Consider the following 19467-nt stretch of genomic DNA (forward strand, 5'->3'; position numbering starts at 1 on the left):
GGAAGGGGGTAAAATCTTCCGGGGCTTAAGTGGTTAAAAAAAAAAAAATCTGAGGTTTACAACCTCTTTAAAACAGGCAGTAAGGAAATGTGATAACAACTCCTCACTGCCTGTCAAATGCCTCTGAAAAGTGACCTGAGCATGGCCTGAGCATGGATCACTTTTCAGTGGAGTGGCAGGCCTGCTGTAAGTGAATACAAGCCTTTGGGCTCACACAGTGTGCTGCGGTTTGGCTGCAGTGCAGGTGCACTGGCACTTTTCCTTCGCCGCAGTCCCTTAGACTTCTTGTAGGTTGTCCGTTTTGCCTGCATTTTCTGGAAGTGCACCAAAGATGCAGCATACAGGACTTTTTGTGCACTTTCAGAACATGCAGTAAAAATGTGCAACCTAATAGAGGTCTATGGGGCTAGGGGCAACATGCAGGAAGACTGCCAGCTGCAGAGAGGGGGAGGGGGAGGAATAGCTGGAAGGAGGGAAGAGAGGCTCACTTAATTCATTTTAAGGCTCTGGCTGCCGAGTAGACTGCTCAGTTTAAACTTTCCCGCCCAAAGAGAGAGCAGATCCACTACCAACCATTGGTATGGAGGAGGGAGGGGCTGGGTAACTCACTCTGTAACACAGACTGTCAGCCCCTTGACAGTACACATCGCTGGCTGCCTGCCTCATAGTGCTGGATGGAGGGATAAGAGTTCACGCCTGTACAGCCTCACTCGGACAGCTCCGGAATTGCACATGCGCAGTTCTGAGCTGGCGACACATCGGCCTTTGTACAGGAGATCAGTGCTGCCCAGGGGGAAAATGCCTCCCTGCCCCCCGGCCCAGTCCGCCCCTGGTTCTAAGTCATTTTATAGCAAAAAAAAAAATGCTGATTTGTACATGGATGTGAAAAATGCCCCAGACAGCAAGAGGTTAAATAAATGAGAAATATATATGGACGTTTTACAATGTAAATAAAATGCAGATTTGTAATTGTTGGTATTTTTATAACAATATCAGTGCAGTTCCAATTCTCTCCAACAACAAAAAATGGAACAGTCACATGTCAAATATTATCTCCAATAGAAACTGAAGGTTTGTCGAGAAACACTGCCACCGTGTGGCAAATTTTGTAACTTCAGCTCGTCTGTATTGCTGGGAAACACTGCCACCGTGTGGTCAATTTTATAACTGCAGCTCAGCTGTATTGCTGGGAAACACTGCCACCGTGTGGCCAGTTTTATAACTGCAGCTCAGCTGTATTGCTGGGAAACACTGCCACCGTGTGGCCAATTTTTTAACTGCAGCTCGGCTGTATTGCTGGGAAACCCTGCCACCGTGTGGTCAATTTTATAACTGCAGCTCAGCTGTATTTCTGGGAAACACTGCCACCGTGTGGCCAATTTTGTTACTGCAGCTCGGCTGTATTGCTGGGAAACACTGCCACCGTGTGGTGAATTTTATAACTGCAGTTTGGCTGTATTGCTAGGAAACACTGCCACCCTGTGGCCAATTTTGTAACTGCAGCTCGGCTGTATTGCTGGGAAACACTGCCATCGTGTGGTCAATATTATAACTACAGCCACCTATATTGCAGGGAAACCCTGCCTCCGTGTGGCCAATTTTGTAACTGCAGCTTGTCTGTATTGCTGGAAAACACTGCCACCGTGTGGCCAATTTTGTAACTGCAACCGCCTACATTGCTGGGAAACATTGTCACCATATGGCCAATTTTATAACTGCAGCTTGGCTGTATTTGCTGGGAAACACTGCCACCGTGTGGTCAAATTTGTAACTGCAGCCACCTATATTGCTGGGAAACACTACCACCGTGTGGCCAATATTATAAATGCAGCTCGGCTGTATTGCTGGGAAACACTGCCACCGTGTGCTCAATTTTATAACTGCAGCTCAGCTGTATTGCTGGGAAACACTGCCACCGTGTGGTCAATTTTATAACTGCAGCCACCCATATTGCAGGGAATCCCTGCCACCGTGTGGTCAATTTTATAACTGCAGCCACCTATATTGCTGGGAAACACTACCACCGTGTGGCCAATATTATAAATGCAGCTCAGGTGTATTGCTGGGAAACACTACCACCGTGTGGCCAATATTATAAATGCAGCTCGGCTGTATTACTGGGAAACACTGCCACCGTGTGATCAATTTTATAACTGCAGTTCAGCTGTATTGCTGGGAAACACTGCCACCGTGTGGTCAATTTTATAACTGCAGCCACCTATATTGCAGGGAAACCCTGCCTCCGTGTGGCCAATTTTGTAACTGCAGCTCGTCTGTATTGCTGGAGAACACTGCCACCGTGTGGCCAATTTTGTAACTGAAGCTTGGCTGTATTGCCGGGAAACACTGCCACCGTGTGGTCAATTTTGTAACTGCAGCTCGGCTGTATTTGCTGGGAAACACTGCCACCGTGTGGCCAATTTTATAACTGCAGCTCAGCTGTATTTCTGGGAAACACTGCCACCGTGTGGCCAATTTTGTTACTGCAGCTCGGCTGTATTGCTGGGAAACACTGCCACCGTGTGGTGAATTTTATAACTGCAGCTCGGCTGTATTGCTAGGAAACACTGCCACCCTGTGCCAATTTTGTAACTGCAGCTCGGCTGTATTGCTGGGAAACACTGCCATCGTGTGGTCAATATTATGACTGCAGCCACCTATATTGCAGGGAAACCCTGCCTCCGTGTGGCCAATTTTGTAACTGCAGCTTGTCTGTATTGCTGGAAAACACTGCCACCGTGTGGCCAATTTTGTAACTGCAGCCGCCTACATTGCTGGGAAACATTGTCACCATATGGCCAATTTTATAACTGCAGCTTGGCTGTATTTGCTGGAAAACACTGCCACCGTGTGGTCAAATTTGTAACTGCAGCCACCTATATTGCTGGGAAACACTACCACCGTGTGGCCAATATTATAAATGCAGCTCGGCTGTATTGCTGGGAAACATTGCCACCGTGTGCTCAATTTTATAACTGCAGCTCAGCTGTATTGCTGGGAAACACTGCCACCGTGTGGTCAATTTTATAACCGCAGCCACCTATATTGCAGGGAATCCCTGCCTCCGTGTGGCCAATTTTGTAACTGCAGCTCGTCTGTATTGCTGGAAAACACTGCCACCGTGTGGCCAATATTATAAATGCAGCTCGGCTGTATTGCTGGGAAACACTACCACCGTGTGGCCAATATTATAAATGCAGCTCACCTGTATTGCTGGGAAACACTGCCACCGTGTGATCAATTTTATAACTGCAGCTCAGCTGTATTTCTGGGAAACACTGCCACCGTGTGGCCAATTTTGTTACTGCAGCTCGGCTGTATTGCTGGGAAACACTGCCACCGTGTGGTGAATTTTATAACTGCAGCTCGGCTGTATTGCTAGGAAACACTGCCACCCTGTGCCAATTTTGTAACTGCAGCTCGGCTGTATTGCTGGGAAACACTGCCATTGTGTGGTCAATATTATGACTGCAGCCACCTATATTGCAGGGAAACCCGGCCTCCGTGTGGCCAATTTTGTAACTGCAGCTTGTCTGTATTGCTGGAAAACACTGCCACCGTGTGGCCAATTTTGTAACTGCAGCCGCCTACATTGCTGGGAAACATTGTCACCATATGGCCAATTTTATAACTGCAGCTTGGCTGTATTTGCTGGAAAACACTGCCACCGTGTGGTCAAATTTGTAACTGCAGCCACCTATATTGCTGGGAAACACTACCACCGTGTGGCCAATATTATAAATGCAGCTCGGCTGTATTGCTGGGAAACATTGCCACCGTGTGCTCAATTTTATAACTGCAGCTCAGCTGTATTGCTGGGAAACACTGCCACCGTGTGGTCAATTTTATAACCCCAGCCACCTATATTGCAGGGAATCCCTGCCTCCGTGTGGCCAATTTTGTAACTGCAGCTCGTCTGTATTGCTGGAAAACACTACCACTGTGTGGCCATTATTATAAATGCAGCTCGGCTGTATTGCTGGGAAACACTACCACCGTGTGCTCAATTTTATAACTGCAACCACCTATATTGCAGGGAATCCCTGCCACCGTGTGGTCAATTTTATAACTGCAGCCACCTATATTGCTGGGAAACACTACCACCGTGTGGCCAATATTATAAATGCAGCTCGGCTGTATTGCTGGGAAACACTACCACCGTGTGGCCAATATTATAAATGCAGCTCGGCTGTATTGCTGGGAAACACTGCCACCGTGTGCTCAATTTTATAACTGCAACCACCTATATTGCAGGGAATCCCTGCCACCGTGTAGTCAATTTTATAACTGCAGCCACCTATATTGCTGGGAAACACTACCACCGTGTGGCCAATATTATAAATGCAGCTCGGCTGTATTGCTGGGAAACACTACCACCGTGTGGCCAATATTATAAATGCAGCTCGCCTGTATTGCTGGGAAACACTGCCACCGTGTGATCAATTTTATAACTGCAGCTCAGCTGTATTGCTGGGAAACACTGCCACCGTGTGGTCAATTTTATAACTGCAGCCACCTATATTGCAGGGAAACCCTGCCTCCGTGTGGCCAATTTTGTAACTGCAGCTCGTCTGTATTGCTGGAAAACACTGCCACCGTGTGCCCAATTTTGTAACTGAAGCTTGGCTGTATTGCCGGGAAACACTGCCACCGTGTGGTCAATTTTGTAACTGCAGCTAGGCTGTATTTGCTGGGAAACACTGCCACCGTGTGGCCAATTTTGTAACTGCAGCCGCCTAAATTGCTGGGAAACACTGCCACCGTGTGGCCAATTTTATAACTGCAGCTCAGCTGTATTTCTGGGAAACACTGCCACCGTGTGGCCAATTTTGTTACTGCAGCTCGGCTGTATTGCTGGGAAACACTGCCACCGTGTGGTGAATTTTATAACTGCAGTTTGGCTGTATTGCTAGGAAACACTGCCACCCTGTGGCCAATTTTGTAACTGCAGCTCGGCTGTATTGCTGGGAAACACTGCCATCGTGTGGTCAATATTATAACTACAGCCACCTATATTGCAGGGAAACCCTGCCTCCGTGTGGCCAATTTTGTAACTGCAGCTTGTCTGTATTGCTGGAAAACACTGCCACCGTGTGGCCAATTTTGTAACTGCAGCCGCCTACATTGCTGGGAAACATTGTCACCATATGGCCAATTTTATAACTGCAGCTTGGCTGTATTTGCTGGGAAACACTGCCACCGTGTGGTCAAATTTGTAACTGCAGCCACCTATATTGCTGGGAAACACTACCACCGTGTTGCCAATATTATAAATGCAGCTCGGCTGTATTGCTGGGAAACACTGCCACCGTGTGCTCAATTTTATAACTGCAGCTCAGCTGTATTGCTGGGAAACACTGCCACCGTGTGGTCAATTTTATAACTGCAGCCACCTATATTGCAGGGAAACCCTGCCTCCGTGTGGCCAATTTTGTAACTGCAGCTCGTCTGTATTGCTGGAGAACACTGCCACCGTGTGGCCAATTTTGAAACTGAAGCTTGGCTGTATTGCCGGGAAACACTGCCACCGTGTGGTCAATTTTGTAACTGCAGCTCGGCTGTATTTGCTGGGAAACACTGCCACCGTGTGGCCAATTTTGTAACTGCAGCCGCCTACATTGCTGGGAAACACTGCCACCGTGTGGCCAATTTTATAACTGCAGCTCAGCTGTATTTCTGGGAAACACTGCCACCGTGTGGCCAATTTTGTTACTGCAGCTCGGCTGTATTGCTGGGAAACACTGCCACCGTGTGGTGAATTTTATAACTGCAGTTTGGCTGTATTGCTAGGAAACACTGCCACCCTGTGGCCAATTTTGTAACTGCAGCTCGGCTGTATTGCTGGGAAACACTGCCATCGTGTGGTCAATATTATAACTACAGCCACCTATATTGCAGGGAAACCCTGCCTCCGTGTGGCCAATTTTGTAACTGCAGCTTGTCTGTATTGCTGGAAAACACTGCCACCGTGTGGCCAATTTTGTAACTGCAGCCGCCTACATTGCTGGGAAACATTGTCACCATATGGCCAATTTTATAACTGCAGCTTGGCTGTATTTGCTGGGAAACACTGCCACCGTGTGGTCAAATTTGTAACTGCAGCCACCTATATTGCTGGGAAACACTACCACCGTGTTGCCAATATTATAAATGCAGCTCGGCTGTATTGCTGGGAAACACTGCCACCGTGTGCTCAATTTTATAACTGCAGCTCAGCTGTATTGCTGGGAAACACTGCCACCGTGTGGTCAATTTTATAACTGCAGCCACCTATATTGCAGGGAAACCCTGCCTCCGTGTGGCCAATTTTGTAACTGCAGCTCGTCTGTATTGCTGGAGAACACTGCCACCGTGTGGCCAATTTTGAAACTGAAGCTTGGCTGTATTGCCGGGAAACACTGCCACCGTGTGGTCAATTTTGTAACTGCAGCTCGGCTGTATTTGCTGGGAAACACTGCCACCGTGTGGCCAATTTTGTAACTGCAGCCGCCTACATTGCTGGGAAACACTGCCACCGTGTGGCCAATTTTATAACTGCAGCTCAGCTGTATTTCTGGGAAACACTGCCACCGTGTGGCCAATTTTGTTACTGCAGCTCGGCTGTATTGCTGGGAAACACTGCCACCGTGTGGTGAATTTTATAACTGCAGCTCGGCTGTATTGCTAGGAAACACTGCCACCCTGTGCCAATTTTGTAACTGCAGCTCGGCTGTATTGCTGGGAAACACTGCCATCGTGTGGTCAATATTATGACTGCAGCCACCTATATTGCAGGGAAACCCTGCCTCCGTGTGGCCAATTTTGTAACTGCAGCTTGTCTGTATTGCTGGAAAACACTGCCACCGTGTGGCCAATTTTGTAACTGCAGCCGCCTACATTGCTGGGAAACATTGTCACCATATGGCCAATTTTATAACTGCAGCTTGGCTGTATTTGCTGGAAAACACTGCCACCGTGTGGTCAAATTTGTAACTGCAGCCACCTATATTGCTGGGAAACACTACCACCGTGTGGCCAATATTATAAATGCAGCTCGGCTGTATTGCTGGGAAACATTGCCACCGTGTGCTCAATTTTATAACTGCAGCTCAGCTGTATTGCTGGGAAACACTGCCACCGTGTGGTCAATTTTATAACCGCAGCCACCTATATTGCAGGGAATCCCTGCCTCCGTGTGGCCAATTTTGTAACTGCAGCTCGTCTGTATTGCTGGAAAACACTACCACTGTGTGGCCAATATTATAAATGCAGCTCGGCTGTATTGCTGGGAAACACTGCCACCGTGTGCTCAATTTTATAACTGCAGCTCAGCTGTATTGCTGGGAAACACTGCCACCGTGTGGTCAATTTTATAATTGCAACCACCTATATTGCAGGGAATCCCTGCCACCGTGTGGTCAATTTTATAACTGCAGCCACCTATATTGCTGGGAAACACTACCACCGTGTGGCCAATATTATAAATGCAGCTCGGCTGTATTGCTGGGAAACACTACCACCGTGTGGCCAATATTATAAATGCAGCTCGGCTGTATTGCTGGGAAACACTGCCACCGTGTGGTCAATTTTATAACTGCAGCCACCTATATTGCAGGGAAACCCTGCCTCCGTGTGGCCGATTTCGTAACTGCAGCTCGTCTGTATTGCTGGAAAACACTGCCACCGTGTGCCCAATTTTGTAACTGAAGCTTGGCTGTATTGCCGGGAAACACTGCCACCGTGTGGTCAATTTTGTAACTGCAGCTAGGCTGTATTTGCTGGGAAACACTGCCACCGTGTGGCCAATTTTGTAACTGCAGCCGCCTACATTGCTGGGAAACACTGCCACCGTGTGGCCAATTTTATAACTGCAGCTCAGCTGTATTGCTGGGAAACACTGCCACCGTGTGGTGAATTTTATAACTGCAGCTCGGCTGTATTGCTAGGAAACACTGCCACCCTGTGGCCAATTTTGTAACTGCAGCTCGGCTGTATTGCTGGGAAACACTGCCACCGTGTGGTCAATTTTGTAACTGCAGCCGCCAACATTGCTGGGAAACACTACCACCGTGTGGCCAATATTATAAATGCAGCTCGGCTGTATTGCTGGGAAACACTGCCACCGTGTGATCAATTTTATAACTGCAGCCACCTATATTGCAGGGAAACCCTGCCTCCGTGTGGCCAATTTTGTAACTGAAGCTCGGCTGTATTGCTGCGAAACACTGCCACCGTGTGGCCAGTTTTATAACTGCAGCTCGGCTGTATTGCTGGGAAACCCTGCCACCGTGTGGTTAATTTTATAACTGCAGCTCAGCTGTATTGCTGGGAAACACTGCCACCGTGTGGCCAATTTTGTTACTGCAGCTTGGCTGTATTGCTGGGAAACACTGCCACCGTGTGGTGAATTTTATAACTGCAGCTCGGCTGTATTGCTTGGAAACACTGCCACCCTGTGGCTAATTTTATAACTGCAGCTCAGCTGTATTGCTGGGAAACACTGCCACCGTGTGGCCAATTTTGTTACTGCAGCTTGGCTGTATTGCTGGGAAACACTGCCACCGTGTGGTGAATTTTATAACTGCAGCTCGGCTGTATTGCTTGGAAACACTGCCACCCTGTGGCTAATTTTGTAACTGCAGCTCGGCTGTATTGCTGGGAAACACTGCCATCGTTTGGTCAATATTATAACTGCAGCCACCTATATTGCAGGGAAACCCTGCCTCCGTGTGGCCAATTTTGTAACTGCAGCTCGGCTGTATTGCTGGGAAACACTGCCATCGTGTGGTCAATATTATAACTGCAGCCACCTGTATTGCAGGGAAACCCTGCCTCCGTGTGGCCAATTTTGTAATTGCAGCCACCTATATTGCAGGGAAACCCTGCCTCCGTGTGGCCAATTTTGTAACTGCAGCTCGTCTGTATTGCTGGAAAACACTGCCACCGTGTGGCCAATTTTGTAAGTGCAACTCGGCTGTATTGCCGGGAAACACTGCCACCGTGTGGTCAATTTTGTAACTGCAGCTCGGCTGTATTGCTGGGAAACCCTGCCACCGTGTGGTCAATTTTATAACTGCAGCCACCTATATTGCAGGGAATCCCTGCCACCGTGTGGTCAATTTTATAACTGCAGCCACCTATATTGCTGGGAAACACTACCACCGTGTGGCCAATATTATAAATGCAGCTCGGCTGTATTGCTGGGAAACACTACCACCGTGTGGCCAATATTATAAATGCAGCTCGGCTGTATTGCTGGGAAACACTGCCACCGTGTGATCAATTTTATAACTGCAGTTCAGCTGTATTGCTGGGAAACACTGCCACCGTGTGGCCAATTTTGTAACTGCAGCTCGTCTGTATTGCTGGAAAACGCTGCCACCGTGTGGCCAATTTTGTAATTGAAGCTTGGCTGTATTGCCGGGAAACACTGCCACCGTGTGGTCAATTTTGTAACTGCAGCTCGGCTGTATTGCTGGGAAACCCTGCCACCGTGTGGCCAATTTTGTAACTGCAGCCGCCTACATTGCTGGGAAACATTGCCACCGTGTGGCCAATTTTACAACTGCAGCTCGGCTGTATTACCGGGAAACACTGCCACCGTGTGGCCAATTTTGTAACTGCAGTCGCCTATATTGCTGGGAAACACTGCCACCGTGTGGCCAATTTTGTAACTGCAGCTCGGCTGTGTTGCTGGGAAACACTGCCACTGTGTGGCCAATTTTATAACTGCAGCTCGGCTTTATTGCCGGGAAACACAGCCACCGTGTGGCCAATTTTATAACTGCAGCTCGGTTGTATTGCCGGGAAACACTGCCACCGTGTGGCCAATTTTATAACTGCAGCTCGGTTGTATTGCCGGGAAACACTTCCACCGTGTGGCCAATTGTATAACTGCAGCTCGGTTGTATTGCTGTGAAGCACTGCCACCGTGTGGCTAATTTTATAACTGCAGCTCGTCTGTATTGCTGGGAAACACTGCCACTGTATGGTCAACTAAGATGAATTTTCAGGGAACACCAATAGGTGGATAGAGTAAGAGATAGTGAGACAGATTGGGGTAGGGAGTTCTATGGGATACGAGAGGCTCGGGAGAAGTCCTGGATGTGGGAGGAGGTGACTAGAAAGCAGGAGATATTGGGAAGATCGAATAGGATGATTTGGTTGGAATATTGAGACCAGGTTAGTTGTGTAGCTTGGGCGGGGTTGTGGATGACTTTGTAAGTTACTGTTAGTATTTTTAATTTAAATTTGTTGAGTGAGTGGCAGCCAATGGAGGGATTGGCAGAGAGGGGTAGCAGATGCTGAGCGGTTTGTGAGGTGGATGAGTCTGGCAGCAGCATTCATGAGGGACTGAAGGAGGGATATCATATGTAAAGGTAAGCCAATGAGGAGGAAGTTTCAGTAGTCGAGGCGAGAGATAGCCAGGGAGTAGGGATGGGTAAATGGTTCGGGACGGGCTTGAACATCCTCCGTTTGGCCATTTGCCCAACACCAGAAATTTCTGTGTGCGTGTTTTTCTTTATCTTTTTTTTTTTTTTTACAAAATATTGTTTTCAAAGGAGCAGTGATTTTATTAATGCTTAAAATGACAAAAAAAAAAACTTTAACTGACAATTGCGCGGTCAAGCGACGCCGTACCCAAACGAAATTTACATCCTTTTTTTCCCACAAACAGAGCTTTCTTTTGGTGGTATTTGATCACCTGTGCGATTTTTACTTTTTGCGCTATAAACAAAAAAAGAGCATTTATTTTGAAAAAATAAATTTTTTTTTTTTTACATTTTTTTATATGAAATTCCCCCTAAATAAGATGTAAAAACCAATTTTTTTAAAAATTTTTGGCCAATTTGTTTTCTGCTACCTATGTTTGGTAAAAAAAATTGCAATAAGCGTATTTTGATTGGTTTGCGCAAAAGTTATTGCGTTTACTAACTAAGGGAAAGATTTCTGTCATTTTTGGTGTTTTTTTTTTAACGAGTAATGGTGGCGATCTGCGATTTTTTTTGCGGGACTGCGACATTGCGGCGGACAGATCGGACCCTTGACTGACATTTTTGACACTTTTGGGGGTACCAGTGACATTTCTATAGTAATCAGTGCTATAAATATGCACTGTTACTGTAAAAATGACACTGGCATGGAAGGGGTTAATTTTATTGGAGAGGGAGGGGTTAATGTATGCCTGGTGCTTACTGACGTGTGGGGGGGAGGTGACTGTGTGAGACAGGGACAGATCGGATGTCCAGCTATGCTGAACACTCCGATCTGTCACTCCCTGTCACTGAGGAGATCCGCCCGCTCTGTTTACACAGGCGGGCAGATCTCCAAACTGGATTCCCTGACGATCGGGGCAGAGCAGCGGCGATCGCCGCCGCTCCTCCCCTGGCCCGACTCCCGCTGTGAATGAAAACAGCAGGAGCGCCGCCTAGAGGGGAGGAGTCTAGCGACGTAGGTCTACGTCGCTAGACGATAACGAGCCACTGTGCCGCAGTAGCAGCACAGTGGCTAGTGTTAAAGTGGTTAAACTGGATACGCACTATACAATTTTCTTTAGATTTTTTCCAATTTCCAAACCTAAACAGTTTCAATTTGTATGCAGTCAGGCAGGCCCTTTCACTACATAGTTGAAGGTAAATCTAACAAAAATAGTTGTATAGTGTGTATCCAGCCTTAGTCTGCCTGTAAAGTGGCGTATATGTTCTGTGTATAGAACCTGCTGCAGCAAAACTGACAATTATAAAGAAAAAAAATTACATTTAAATTGATTTTAATCAATTGTCGGCAATATAAATAAATTAAAATAACAGTGTGGGGGTTCCCCCCGGTCCATACCAGGCCCTTTAAAATCCCCAAAATCATTCTCGGTGACTTCAACATCCCTGTTACTACAAACACTTCTGCTACTTCTAAATGTTTTAGTCTAACCTCCTCATTTGGCCTGAAGCAATGGATACACAATGGATAGAGGCTTCTACGCACTCTGGTGGCAACACCCTCAGCCTTGTATTCTCCCACCTATGCACTCCATGCAACCTCTCCAACAATCCTCTCCCTCCCTCTAAACACCACTAGGGATGGGCGAGCAGTTTGGACGGAGCATAACTTCAGCCCGAAATGGACCCTTCAGGAGTTTGCCAAACACCCGAATTTTCTGTGTGCTCTGCGTTTCTTCTATTTATTTTACTATTTACATCCCGACGAGTGCACGGTCAATAGGTTGTTAAGAAGTGAGGCCGGGAACCCGCAAGAGTGTCCTTACCAACAAATGAGTCATCAGCTGTCAGCAGGCTTCCCCGCAGACAGCTGAATGTAAAAAAATAAATAATTGTTGGCAAGGAAGATAAAAAATGGGGAAAAAAAATGAGTGGGGTCCCCACCGTCTATACCAGGCCCCATCCATACCAGGCCCAAAAAAAGCTGCATGCTTGGATAAGGGTCTGGTATAGATTTTTAGGGGAAACCCCACACCATTTTTTTTTTAAATGGCGTATCTTCCCCCCCAAAATCCATACCGGACCCTTATCCAAGCACGGAGCCTGGCAGGCCAGGACAGGGGTGAGGACAAGCAAGTGCCCCCAAACCACACCAGGCCACATGCCCTCAACATGGGGGGGGTGATTTGGGTTAAGGGGGTCTTCAGGTCTTCAGGGGGCTAATCGGAATCTGGAGGCCCCCTTGAAAAAGGGGGCCCCCAGATCCTGGCCCTCATTTACCAAAAAAAGTGTTAAAGATAAAGACATGAGACACTTTTTGATAGTTCCTTTATTAAAAAAAATAAAAATAAAAAAACAATGTCCCCTGATGTAGATCCATCGTCAATCACAACGACCGCTGCACCGCCGAGCCAAAATAAGAAAAAAAAAACCTCCGCCCACGAGGAAGGCTGACTGTCGAATGCCTGCTCCGCTGGGTGACAGTTTTTAAATAGGTAATGGACATAGCCACCTGGTGATGTCACCTGGTGGCCCTGCCCCTTATGATGTCACCGATCCAACTGGCATTAGTCAGTTACATCACAAGGGGGCAGGCCACCAGATGATGTCACCAGGTGGCCCTGCTGCTAACCTTTTTAAGAACTGTCAGACTGTAATTCCTTGAGAGTGGAGTGTTTTCTTTTTTGGGGTCCAGAGGTGCAGTGGGTGTCATGATTGATGATGGATCTACATTGGAGGACATTGTTGTTTTGATTTTTCTATAGAAGGAATTGTGAAAAACGGGCTCATAGCCTCATTTATTCTTACAATGTACCCCAAACTCATTCACACAGGGGGCGGGATCTGGGGGCCCCTTTGTTAAAGGGGGCTTCATGATTCTGATAAGCCCCCTGCCTGCAGGCCCCCGCAACCACAGGCCAAGGTTTTGGGGAAGAGGACCTTGTCCCCATCAACATAGGAACATGTTGAGGGCATGTGGTCTGGTATGATTCAGGGGGGCACTCGTCCGTCCCCCTCTTTCCTTGCCTGCCAGGCTGCATGCTCGGATAAGGGTGAGGTATAGATTTTCGGGGTACCTCATGTCATTTGTTTTTTAAATTTTGGCATTGAGTTCCCCTTAAAATTCATGCCAGACCCAAAGGGCCTGGTATGGATTTTGGGGGACTACACGCCAATTTCTCCCCGATTTTCTTCTTACCGGCAATTCTTTTTTTTACATTCCGCTGTCATCTGAGAAGCCAACTGACAGCTCATGACTTATTCGTTGTTAAGGACGCAGCAGCCGACTTCCCGCTTTCCCTTCTTAACAACCTATTGACTTTGCGCTCGGTGGGATGTAAATAGTAAACAAAATGAAAACACAGAGCACACAGAAAATTCGGGTGATTGGTGAAGTTATCCTCGGCCCAAACCGCTCGCCCATCCCTAGTGGTGTTTAGAGGGAGGGAGAGGATTGGTGGAGAGGATGCATGGAGGGCATAGGTGGGAGAATACAAGGGTGAGGGTGTTGTCACCAGAGTGAGTAGAAGCCTCTATCCATTGTGTACCCATTTCTTCAGGCCAAATGAGGAGGTTAGACTAAAACATTTAGAAGTAACAAAAATGTTCATGTTAACAGGGATGTTGACGTCTCTGAGAATGATTGTGGGGATTTCAGAAGAGAGAAAGTAGGGCAGCCAGGCAGAGAAGTCATCAAGGAAAGTTAATACCGGTCCAGTGGGCCGATAGATCACAGCAATTCTAGAGGAGATTGGAGAAAATAGACGTATACAGTGAGCTTCAAATGATGAGAGGGAGGAGAGTGGAGAACCTGGAAGGTGCTCTGTGAGGATAGGAGGATTCCACACTCCACCTCCCTTGTGTTCCCTAGGTCTAGATTTACACCTACTTCATTCATCTTATGGTGTTTATCAATAAATTAAGTAAACTGATCCATGTGCAAATTCATATACAACATAAAGTGCTTTGTGCTCAAGATGCTGTTCCCTGCAGATCCACTGCTTCCATTTTACACCTACTTCATTATATTATAATATTTTCTATAAAGTAATAACCTGTTCAAATTCATGTAATCATACAATATTCTTTTCTCAATATAGTGTTCTCTGCAAGTCCACTGCTTCCACTTTGCACCTACTTCAACAAAGTTCTGTTGCTCCATAAAAGTCCACAAATGAATAAAAAGTTGATAAGGTGTGAAAGTTCTCCGTGCTCCAAACTGTGCCAGCTGTAGTGTAGCCACGCCTTCTTCCACCTCTTACACACGTGATGGTGAGGGCGCCCCCTTAGTAGTGCTTCCCCACTCACCAGAGCAATATGACTCCCAGCTTTTCAGCTACCAGAGTCACAAACATCCTTCACACTCTCCTCACCTCAGATGGCAAAGGAACTGGATCCTCCTCGCTCACTCCTGCAAGTCTGCTGGGCTTTCTGTCAGTCTCCCTCCTAGACTCGGCTTCCTCCTCCGATCGCTGTTCCAGCAGGAGCTCCGCCTCTTCATACACACTCAGGGAGGAGAGTGTAGTGTATTAACACAGACAAGCTGTACAGGTTGCTTCTTTATTCACTGCACATCAGCATGCAACTAACTTCAGCCACACCCAGCTCCCAGACATATACATAATTGTAACATTTTGCAGACAGCAACTTAACCCGTTGCTTACCATACTACATTCCCTCCCCTCTTTGAATAAAACATAACATGCACAACGTATTAATAAGATTAACAAAATGCATGGATGAACAACTAAAAATTTAACCTATAAACTCCTGACTATACACATAGTCCTTAAGGTAGGCCGTTGGATTTGTTGCTCGTTTTTCTCTTGGCCATTCCGATGTGGATGGTTGTGGATTGAAGTCTGGATCACTGGCAGTATCATCACTACTCTTTGCCTGTTCGCCATCTTCTGATACTTGACCTTCTGACTCAATAAATTTCTTCACAAATGAGGAATTACGCACTTTTGTGTGTCCATCTAAATCCTCTAAAACCACTTGAGTACCTCTTTTCTCCTTTACAACATAAGGCTCAGGTTCAAAGGACGGAGCCAGTTTGTTAAACCGATCACTTTGAAGCAACACCTTATCACCCTGTTGAAGGCCACTAGGTTGACAATGGCGGCGGTGGTTTGCATACTGTTCAGCCCGGATCTTCCTTTCCTCATCAATATGCCGAAAAGGTTTCTGACTTGTAGGAGGACCCCCAATGTCTGGCAATTTTGTCCTGAATTTGCGACCACAAAGAAGTTCCGCAGGACTAACGCCAGTGACAGTATGCGGAGTTGTGTGATAAGCCAAAAGAAAACGCCACAGTTCCTTTTTCCAGTCTCTTCTCTCTAAATGAGCAATCCGCAAAGCTTTCAGCAAGGTTCGATTCTGGCGTTCCACTTCCCCGTTAGCCTGTGGCCAGTATGGAGTTGTACGATGATGTTCAATAGCATTTGATTTCAGATAATCCTGAAATTCCTGAGAAGTAAATTGGGCACCATTATCACTCACAATCCGTTTAGGCAACCCATGAGATGCAAAAATGCTCTCCAACCCCTCAATTACAGTTGATGATGTAGCTTTAGTGAGAACTACCACCTCTTGCCACCTTGAATAATAGTCCACAACAACTAAAAGATGGTGTCCAGATGGAATGTCGCACAGATCAATGGCTAAATCTTCCCATGGTCCCTCAGGTAGAACAGTGTGAGTTACTGGTTCTGGTTTAGGTTTGCTGCCCACCAACTGACATGCTCGACATGAAGAAACCAAACGTTCCACATCCTTGTCAATTCCTGGCCACCAGACTTTCTCACGTAATCTTTGTTTGGTGCGTACAATGCCTTGATGGCCCTCATGGGCTAAATGTAATGTACGTTTCCGTAAATCTTTAGGCATCACAATACGATTGCCACGTAGAACTAGTTGTCCTGTAATACTCAGCTCTTGTTTGATTCTGTGATAGCTTGGGTCACAATCCACCCAAACCCCTTGTCTTACACATTTTCTCAACCGAGCAATTTCCGGATCCACAGATGACAATTCTTCAATCTCCCGCGGTGTCAATGCCTGAGGCATGGCGTTAGTAGCCACAAAACGAATGTACTCTTCTGCCAGGTTATGAACAGGTGCAGAAGACTGAGGCAATCTGGAAAGTGCATCTGCCGCATTAGTCGGTCCAGGTCTGTACCGCACTGTAAAGCGATATGGTAACAATCTGAGAACCCATCTCTCAATTCTGGCGGATGGTTTTGAGCGTGGCGAATATATCACTTCCAGAGGCTTGTGGTCTGTGATGATTTCAAAATCAAGGCCATAGAGATAGGTGTGAAACCTTTCACATCCCCAAACAACAGCCAAAGCTTCTTTCTCGGTCTGAGAATAACGTCTCTCTACATCAGTGAGGGATCTGCTTGCATACTGAATAGGCCTGTAATCGCCTGTGCATTGTCTCTGAACCAAGATGGTGCCTAACCCCACAGGGCTAGCATCGACAATAACTTGGGTGTGTGCAGTAGGATTGAAATAAGCCAAAGTTGTGGCGCAAGTCAGCCGTCTCTTAAGTTCATCAAATGCACCTTGTTCCAAAAAGCCCCACTTCCACGGGACTGCTTTGCGAGTCAACACTCTCAAAGGTTCACTGACAGTCGCCATATCTGGAATAAACTTGGCACAGTAATTCACTAGCCCAAGAAAACTGCGTACTTCTGCAGGGTTTTCAGGATTTCTGGCATCAGACACAGCTTTAATTTTACAGTCCTCCGGACCAATGCCCCTGTCAGACAGCACATGGCCCATAAAAGTCATTTTATTCATTTGAAATGTGCATTTCTTCTCATTTAATGTTAACCCTTTCTCCTTCAAGTGATTTAGCACTGCACGGAGACGTTCGTCGTGCTCCTGTGTGTTTGTTCCCCACACAATTATATCATCAGAAATGTTATGCGTGCCTTCACAACCATGTAGCACTTGCTGAATCACATGTTGATAGGCCTCCGGTGCGGACGATACGCCAAACATCAACCTCTTGTATCTAAAAAGACCTTTATGGCTTGCAAATGTAGTGATGACTCTAGATGCTGGGGTCAATTCAATCTGATGATAACCCCATTTCAAATCCAGTTTACTGAAGACACTTGCCCCATTCATTGCATGCAGAACATCTTCAATAGTGGGAATTGGATGTCTCTCTCTCTGCACAGCTTGGTTAGCACATCTCATGTCCACACAAATCCGAATATCTGTGCCCTTTGGTACAACAACTAACGGCGATACCCACGGAGTGGGCCCTTCCACAGGTTCAATAATGTCAAGGTCTAGCAGCTCTTCCAGTTTGTGCTCAACAGGTGATCTCAGGCTATAAGGAAGTCTGCGTACTGGCTGTGCAATAGGCTTTACATGTGGATCAATGTGAAGCTCCAACTGAAAATCCTTTAATTTTCCAAACCCAGAGAAGCAATCTTTAAATTCCTCTTTCAATGCAGAAATAGCAGGAGACACCATATTCACTCTTGCGCTGCCTACATCACGGCCAATCTGTAACACCCCTAGTGCCATTGCGGTTTGACGACCAAGCAGAGGCGACCCTGTGCCATCTACAACATAGAATTTGGTCTGCAATGGAGGACCAGTCTCATGTGTTTGAACAGAGGTATAAAATTTGCCTTTAAGTTGCAGTGGTGTACTGGAGCCATAAGTATAAATCTGTTTAGTGGTGTTACACAATTTAAGGTGATTTTCTCTGCCATTAAGACTGTGCCAAGAAGCCAAGTCCATAACATTGCATGTAGCTCCAGAGTCAATCAACACTGACACATCTGTATTTCCAATCTTAATGGTTAATGTCCCAGCTTGCAGAGAACACAGGGAGAATATAAATTCACAGTCAGGAGCACTCTCTTTATCCTCAGCTATAACATTTACTTGTGCAGATTGGCCTTTGGTTTTGTTATCTCTGGTTGTACTTCTACACACAGCTGCAAAATGACCTGTCTTTCCACAAGCATAGCACATTTTATTCTGTACCACAGTGCAGTCCTGACTTGTGTGTCCCGCCCTGCCACATTTATTGCAGGTGATATGTAAAGTCCTCTTTGGAAAACTCTCTTTCCTACTCCAGATATTCCTATTATTATAGGTAGGTTTGGAGACTGTATTGACAGATGCAGTGTTCTTGGTTTCAATATGCAGAGCCTGGAGCTCAGACAGTTCAATGGCTTTTGCAATCTCCTGCAGACTAGTAAGTGTGAGACTAGGTTCTCTCAATAATCTCCTCCTGAGGTGCACAGATGTGCATTTCTCTATGACCTGATCTCTGATTATCTCCTCAGTTACAGTCCCAAAATCACAAGACTTTGCCAGATATTTCAGCCTAGTCACATAACTGTCTGTGGTTTCTCCCAGTTCTTGCACAGCCTGTCTAAACTTATATCTTTCATAGGGAATATTTTTCTTTGGCTCAAAGTACTCACTCAGTCTATTCATGGCTGTCTCATAGTCTGAATCTTCCCCTGTTGCTCCCAGGGTTTCAAAAATGTCCTGAACTTGAGGTCCAGCTAGATGCAGCAGCATGGCTCTCTTCTGAGCAGGTGCAGTCACTCCTGTGGCTATAACATAGAGCTGAAATCCCTTCTTCCACTTGTCCCAGCGCTGTGAGAGACTAGTGTGGTCTCCAGACACATCAAACGGTCCGATAGCCGGTAAATCCAGAAAGCTAGCCATCCTCGTCGCCAAAATGTAGTGTATTAACACAGACAAGCTGTACAGGTTGCTTCTTTATTTACTGCCATCAGCATGCAACTAACTTCAGCCACACCCAGCTCCCAGACATATACATAATTGTAACATTTTGCAGACAGCAACTTAACCCGTTGCTTACCATACTACAGAGAGAAAGGGGAAGGATATACAGTACATACACACACAGCACAAGGCTGTGTTCACACTACCAGACGGTTCTCAGGGCTGCAGTTCCTCTGAGCTCCACAAGGTGGTGATCTAACTTCTACCCAGACAGGAAGTCTCTATGGAATACAGACAGGAAGTGATGTCAGATTCTGAC

At 46.5% G+C, this 19467-nt stretch overlaps 4 protein-coding genes across 4 annotated transcripts in view; 2 read left to right on the forward strand and 2 right to left on the reverse strand.

Moving 5' to 3' along the window:
* The window catches only part of LOC309549128 (gastrula zinc finger protein XlCGF53.1-like), a 437528-nt gene extending 422701 nt beyond the window's left edge, over nt 1-14827 (reverse strand). Inside the window, exon 1 of the mRNA XM_082249164.1 lies at nt 14789-14827. The gene's annotated coding sequence lies outside the window, so the exon portion shown is untranslated. The remainder of the gene's footprint in view (nt 1-14788) is intronic.
* The window catches only part of LOC309549117 (uncharacterized protein), a 4285597-nt gene that overhangs the window by 3430500 nt on the left and 835630 nt on the right, over nt 1-19467 (forward strand).
* The window catches only part of LOC309549120 (uncharacterized protein), a gene marked incomplete at its 3' end in the record, with an annotated part of 1495124 nt that overhangs the window by 775741 nt on the left and 699916 nt on the right, over nt 1-19467 (reverse strand). The window lies entirely within an intron of this gene.
* The window catches only part of LOC309548697 (uncharacterized protein), a 371895-nt gene that overhangs the window by 336631 nt on the left and 15797 nt on the right, over nt 1-19467 (forward strand). The gene's annotated exons all lie outside the window — the stretch shown is intronic.

The sequence above is a fragment of the Pelophylax lessonae genome (genome assembly GCF_965119305.1).
Source record: "Pelophylax lessonae genome assembly, chromosome: 3".
In the NCBI taxonomy this organism is placed as follows: Eukaryota; Metazoa; Chordata; class Amphibia; order Anura; family Ranidae; genus Pelophylax; species Pelophylax lessonae.